Source organism: Cydia pomonella, chromosome 1 (genome assembly GCF_033807575.1).
Source record: "Cydia pomonella isolate Wapato2018A chromosome 1, ilCydPomo1, whole genome shotgun sequence".
Classification (NCBI taxonomy): Eukaryota; Metazoa; Arthropoda; class Insecta; order Lepidoptera; family Tortricidae; genus Cydia; species Cydia pomonella.
In genome coordinates this window covers 26,753,045-26,760,809 of record NC_084703.1, presented here as the reverse complement: position 1 = coordinate 26,760,809, position 7,765 = coordinate 26,753,045, and positions in this window count along the sequence as shown.

Here is a 7,765-nt window from a genome sequence, read left to right as displayed (position 1 = left end):
CATATTCGCTCATTCAATATATTTAATTGTGCAATATAAGCTGTATTTGCACGCATGAGATCCTTAAAAAATATAAAAGTTATATATAGTCTTTGATTTATTAAGCAGTATTCACACGATCATACACGATCATACACGTCGGTCTTACACGACTCTATCCTAGAGCTTGAAATGATGCTGACCTGGTCGTGTAAACGTAGCCCGCAGCTATATTCATTGGCTGTATGCATTTTTCTTAGTGGATACATGTTTTTAAGTAAAAAACAATACAGTAATAACTTTCCCGTCCGCTAAAACACGACCATAATGGTTTGAATTTTTTTAATTTGAGTTTGACCATAACGTAAAACTTCCCGTACTATTTTTGCTACAATTAGGTGAATATTTTCGAGCATACTGGAGAAAACAATATTACCGGCATATAGGTACTGCCTCACAAGTAAAATCTCAAAGTCGGGTTTGTTACAACACTAGATTTTGCTTTCCAAAGCTTCCAAATTAAAAATATAAAAACATTGCAGTCTCGAGTTCAGGACTGCATTGTTGCATACAAATTCCATTATTTGTCGAATTCCAAACTTTTTAAAAAGTTGAAATAGCCATATCAAATGAAGGCATAAGTCCATTAAGCAGCCAAACAGATGATCAGTACTTATTATTATAATGTTGTTGGTACTGCGACTATTTAGCTATCTCAAATAGGTTGGTGTACTTTCGGCAGAAGAAATTACACTTCTATTTTCTAACAAAAAAATAAAAAGGCGGCAAAGTAAATCTTTTCTATTGCATTTGCTTTTTTCTGTGAAAAACTCTTATACAGAACATATATATATATATATTATACAGAAACAAAAAAATTAATCTTATACAGACGTTATGTAAACGCTCTAACTTGTCCAGAAGTTCTTCTGACATGTCAAGGTTCACAACGTCCCCGTAGGCTAGTAAAGGAAATAACAGAGAGCGAGTCAGCATGGTTTTGGTATCAAATGGAAGAAACTTATGCGTTACTGCCTGCAACATAAATATGCGACGCACGTAATTGTATAAATAGCATGTAAGCAATAATAGCCTATAAATAAGTTGTTAAAGTCGGGCCAATCTAGCAAGTATGCAGACATTGAAGGTACATACTAACACAACATTATCTCATGCATACATGTTATTCATGAGAAAATAAGTAAGTTCTGGTAGCTCTGGGATCTTGGACTATAACCACATTTGGTTTGCTGTAAATAAAAGTTACATTTTTCTATATAATTAAATGACCCTGTTTTATTATTTATAAACAAACAAAGGTTTTTATAAATAGCACCAGCAAAATATTTTCTGTTTCTAGTTTTGTTCTATGGAATTCAGCTTAAAAGGCTAACTAACGTTCGGAGCATAGAATACCATTAAAAAAACAATAATTTGACACTACATATAGTTAGGATTGACTGGGAAACATGAAGGCCTACCGCAAACACCAAAGTGCCTTTTACTCTAATGAGGGCGTAATTAGAGTGACAGAGAAAGATGCCCGCAATTTGCGAACTTCCACCGGCCAACTCGGTTGCCTACCTATTTCGCTTATTTAAGATACGAACGATCTTTTAAAGGTTGGTGAGGCGGACGTTATGAGCTTGATAAATTTAAGAATCTTGTTGGCACAGAACCCTAAAAACTGAATTCTGAAGATATGTTAAGGTACACAGTATATATATTTTTTATTGGAATTAAATTCATACTAACCAGTCCAGATTCGTGCATTCGTATCGAAATGTACGAGTATTTAATTTTGCAATTTCATGTAGTGATCGTGATTTATTTTAATTCAAAGGATTTATACTCTAAATTTTGTATGTAGCGTACTTGCGATGCAAAATAATAATCAAATATCATTAATTCGTTCATAGACATTTATCGATGTAATAATTTTTGATGTTGCGTGCATCTCTATTGAGTGAATGAATGGACGAACGAGTAGTTTGAATGGCTGTCAAAATGCCTTCGAAAGCAAAATGCCACATGTGTTAGGAATATCGAATGGTGACATGACTTTTTAACTTAAGCTGGTACAAACACATTGAGAAGATTCGGTTGTCAATTTTACTGTGTAATCACAGTAAACAATCACAAATCACATCAATTTAGCGCGTGTTTGTACCAACCAGAGCGCAAGATCGCACGTGTAAGTGCACTGTCAATGTGTGAGTAGGTAGACTTATGCATACAATAGTGTAATTGTAGTTGAAATGCACACATTTTGGTCCCGATACTAACTGACGATGACAGCGGATCTATAGATATCTATGGTATGGTATGTGGTGGTATCTATGGTATGGTATGGTCTATGGTATGGTATGGTATGGTAGATATCTGTGGCCCTAAACTGAAAATGACGAGTCCACAGGTCTCCTTGTTGACAGCTCATGATTGATAAAAATAGTTTAGTCTCCAAAGAATAGTCTCCGTAGGATTGCCATAAGACAGACCACCGCGGTCAATCGAATTCAAAGCATTTTTAACATCAAATTTCACAAAAACTTCATATGTCCGGACCAAAACCCAGCTGCCGTGGTTTGACGATGTTTGTCAGCTATTTGTTGATCTTTCAGCAGCAGAGCTTTGAGGTGATCGGACAAATCACGCCATCTTTTTTGAGTTGTGTTGGGTTGAGTTGAGTTAAGATAAGATACATTTTTATCTGTGACAATCACAAATATGTTCGAATCTACGTAAACTACTCACATTTGGTCGTTGTCAATGATAACGCGCATGCGTTTTGTGCATTTTTTTTTTCCTTATTTAAACCAACCAGGCGTAAAATTCAAACTTCAACATGAAGTTCGACGCCTGTCTTTAATGTGCGTTTTAGGTGCTGTCATTAATGAGATTGTAAATAAACAATAAAAGTAGGTTAAAAAATAGAAAACAGATTATTTTTAAACCTACCGTAAAAAGTGTCCAAATTTAAATAAAAGTTACTGATTAATATGATATTTCTGAAATAAAAATTAACAAGTTTGACTAAATGGTTTTAGTTAGATATTCACTATGTGATACGCTTGTTATGTTAAGTTTATATTAATATACTAATATTAACAAAGAGGATTTGAAATAGAGGTGTCTTGTCAATTAAAACTTTGTGGCCACATAAATTTACTGCTATCTTTCGATACATGATTAAAACTTTTAGAACGCCATTTGACTTTGATCCTTATTCTTTTACTGATATGTGTTAATTTTGTTAAATATCAAAAAGTGGCGCCATCTAATAGATCAAAAGGCCAAAGGTATGACAGCATCGTTTCGAGCGATGGCGCCATAACCTTTTGACATTATTGTAAAAAATGTAGAGGAAAACAGTTGTAATTACAAATTTTTAAAGTCTACTAACTGTTATAATTAAAACAAATGTAGAGGCGACGCTGTGGTTAATATACAACAAATTGTGTCTAAATATTTTCAATAATGTTAATTTCCAGAGAGGAAATAAGGATTATGTTTAAAAAAAGCGATTTCGCGCAGGTGTTCCAATTTCGTCTTAGCATGTGTAAGTACCGTGGCCAGTAACTATACGCGCACCGCATTGAGAGTTAAATAATCTGAGAATATCAGTAACGCCCCATCATTTTTAAATTATCAAAAATTTCATGGGCGTAAAAGACATTCATAGTATTTTGACCAATTGTAAAGGACATCTAACTTCATTGGTATGTAATTTATAAATATAGTTCAGGTTAAAGAGACTAACCGTTTGAGTACTTTTCTAATACACACACAAATAGATCTCGAAAATAAAAATCATTGAAAAAAATTACGCTTATTTTCGCGTTTCCTGAAAAACAGGATTTTATTCTTTACGACAATAGAACCCAAAGGTATCGAGAAGTTTTTGGATGGAAAATTTACAAAATAAAAAATGGGCCAGTAAAAATTCAGGTGTCGCTATTAAACTATTAAAAACCCAGATGCAAGGCTACCAACTCCCTTATTTAAGAATATAGGTACTACTTATAGTTCAAATAAGCATTTTATTTTATAATTCATTATAAAATACTGTTGAATTAACCAATAGTGGCACACCACGAGTACCACGACTAATTATCATTATTTATCATAATGAGATTAAACCATGTACATTCTAAGAACTTAATGATCGCGACCTCGTAAAGCAGCTGGTTGGATAAAATAAACAATGAACATGAGCTTTAAATGCCTAACCATTAAAATACACAACGAGGGATAACAGATGTAGATAATCGTACGAAATTACAGCTTCATGTTACCTCAAAGGCCTCCATTTATCAGATTGCCATAGGCTGCGTTCACAATTATCAATTTATAGCGAGTGAATGAACTAAAAAAATATTTATCTACACATCATAAATCCATTAATGATGCGTTCAAATACTACAATATACGACCAGGATGTAAATGAACTGTTTTATCAGAAAATGGTTTTTATTTTATTGCATAATTATCACATCAATTTCGATTTTATAATTGCATAAATATTTCGAACAACTTTGAAAAACAAACCAATTTGATTTGACCTGTATTTTAATATCAGTCAAGAAGTTTTATGATTATTCGGAATGAAGAGTTTGTTGCGAAAAAATTACAAATCTCGCATGTTACTTGATATCTAACGATATTTCAGATGGAGCTGACTCTAGTTTGTTTCGGTTAAAAACGAATCATTTACCGTCATTTGACGTTCCGTTTGTATACAAAGACCGCGAGCCAGGAACAGATTTCCATGACCAATCGCCTCCCGGGCGAAAACTCGTATAGTGATTAACGGCTATGTATAATCTGCCGCTCCGTTGGTGGGTTGATCAACGGCAGTCACCGTAACACGTAAAAAAAATTTGTCATCGTCTCCCGTTTGATACTTTGTCAGATGATAGTTCAGATGCTATTAAATAAAATATTCGTCAACCGGTTATATTGCGGTGGTAAGAACGTCAGATGGTCGCATAAACATGTAAAAAATAAGCGCTTCACTTTTTTATGTTAGCAATAACAAGTCAATCATGAAACTTTGCATGTAGCATTTCATCAGGTGAAACGCCTGACACGCAATAATGAGATGACGCAATTTACACATTAAGCATACTCTGCGTATTTTTTACATGTTAATATTACAGCTGACGGTTTTTCTACCGCGGTACAATCGGCTGACGGTTTTTAAAAAATTTAAAACAGCATCTAAACTATCATCTGATAAAGTATCAGCCGGGAAGCGATGACTGACGAAATATGCTCCTGGCTCGCGGTCTAACAGTTAGTTTTGTTTTTTATAAACTAACTATAGCAAAACGTTTGTGTAAAATGAGCGCTCGAAGATATTTCTGAGACGCCAGAGTGCCATTATTTTCTAACTTACAAATAGCGTTGCAAAACTGATGGTAAATATTTATTTTACAGGATTTGTGTATACCATTCCATTTCTAGTGTCAGTTTCATCATAGGGGTGTTTACCATGTATAACCATTCAAAGAGTATCCCTAATATTTCTTTAGAATTATATATATTTATATCCGAATAAAAATCAGTAATTAAGATTCTGTAAACAATTCAGTGTAGTGTGGCTGGTAGACTTTTCTGTATCTTAGTTAGGAAAAAAGATAGGACCCTTGCTAGGAAGACTGAATTAAGTAAGGTGTGCAAAGCACACTTTACTTAATTCTGTCGTCAACTGGCATCCTAACTAGGATCTTAAAATAATCGCTTTTGGTTAGAGTAGTTACTAAACGCGGTTACCTCATGCTCATGGTTATCTATACCTTTACGATTTAGTATTATGCATTAAGTGAGGTGTGATATATAGAATCCTAAATCTTAAATAAATGGTAAAGGTGTAGAGTCTGAATCCACTAATATAGCAAGATCCCAGAGCCATCAGACCTTTCTTATTTTCTCATGACTAAAATGTATGGGATAATGTAGTATTAGTATTTACTTAGTAGTTTACTTTTAATGTCTGCATACTTTCTATATTGGCTCGACTGCCATTTGTCCGTTACAAGGACGGTGCTAAAAGTAGGTAAAAAATATTAGTAATATTCTTACCTACCTTATATAATGTTATACCACATGTGGACTTTGAATATTCTGACTAACAATAATGATGATCTACAAAAATCTAAACTGCAATCTATATTGTTTAATTTTATAACTACTGACAATAGGACTACGAGAGTCGTCTGAAAAGTTTCTGACCTGACATAGAGACAAGTGATGATTTCAATAAACATTTTGCAAAAAGTTCCACCTTAGACCCTGATACCAAAGATTTAAGCATCTTGTACATTTCTTCTTTACCTTCTATTTCTAATAGATTTTCTTTCTCCCCTGCCACTGATGATGAGATCCGTAAATTAATCCTGTCCATTAAGTCCAATGCAGTTGGTCATGATGACTTGAGTAGATTAATGATTGTCTGCATCTTAGAATGTATTCTCCCAGTTATCACTTCTCTGATTAATTCTTCAATGGGGTTTTTTCTTCAGTGTGGCGGAATGCCCATGTTATCCCTTTACCCAAAAATTCATTGGAATCATATTAGAAGCAGTAGTTCATAAACAACTATCTACCCACATCTACTCTAAACCATTTACTGTCGCCTTTTTAATCCGGTTTTCGCCCTGGGCACAGTACATCGACAGCTCTGCTGAAAGTAGTTGAGGATGTGAGGCACGGCATGGAGAACTCTCTGCTAACTGTATTAGTTTTAATCGATTTTTCCAACGCCTTTAATGTGGTTAATCATGATCTTTTACTTGCTGCGCTAAAACATTTAAACATCTCATCATCAGTCGCGGAGTGGTTCTCTTCTTACCTCCTGGATCGCCGGCAGGCGGTTCGCGCTGGTCAGTCCTTTTCTGACTGGCTAGAGCTCACTTCGGGTGTTCCACAGGGTGGCATACTTTCTCCTCTTCTCTTCTCTATATTTATAAATTTGATTACTAATAGTCTTAGCTGCTCTTACCATTTGTATGCTGATGACTTGCAACTTTATACGCAAGCAAATACCAAAGACATCGGATGTGCAATCGCTAAAATTAACGACGATCTTAACCGCATCGTTGTTTGGTCCCGTGACTTTGGAATCGCCGTTAACCCCACGACATGCCAAGGCATAGTTTTGGGAAGCCCCCGCTTACTTTCGTCAACTGATCTTTCTCTCGTTGCGCCTATCCTATTCGAAAGCACCGTTATACCTCTGTCAGCGCATGTTAAAAATCTGGGCTTAATTATCGACAGTGGTTTGACATGGGAGCAACATGTGCCTGACGTTAGTAGCAGGGTGACCAATACATTGCTGGCGCTTTACAGGCATAAAAGTTTTTACCGGCAAGTACTAAAATTTTACTTGTTCAGTCCCTAATATTACCAATCATTGACTACGCTGTTGTGTGTTGCACTAACATTACACAGGCCTCGCTTTCCAAACTTGATCGTCTCCTCAACAATTGCATCAGATTCGTTTTTAACCTCCGCAAATATGACCATGTCTCTGCTTTTCGCCGTAAACTCCAATGGCTCGCAATTCGTGAACGCAGGTCATTGCGAATTTTATGTACTTTGTATTCAATTTTATTTGACCCAGCTACACCCAGTTATCTCAGGTCTAAATTTGAATTTATAACAGCCCGTCCTGGTTATGTTCTTCGTGCTTCTCGAACTCTGAAGCTGACTGTCCTCCCTCATCGGACTGGATTCTTGTCCAACTCATTCACTTGCCAAGCAATACGTCTGTGGAATGCTCTCC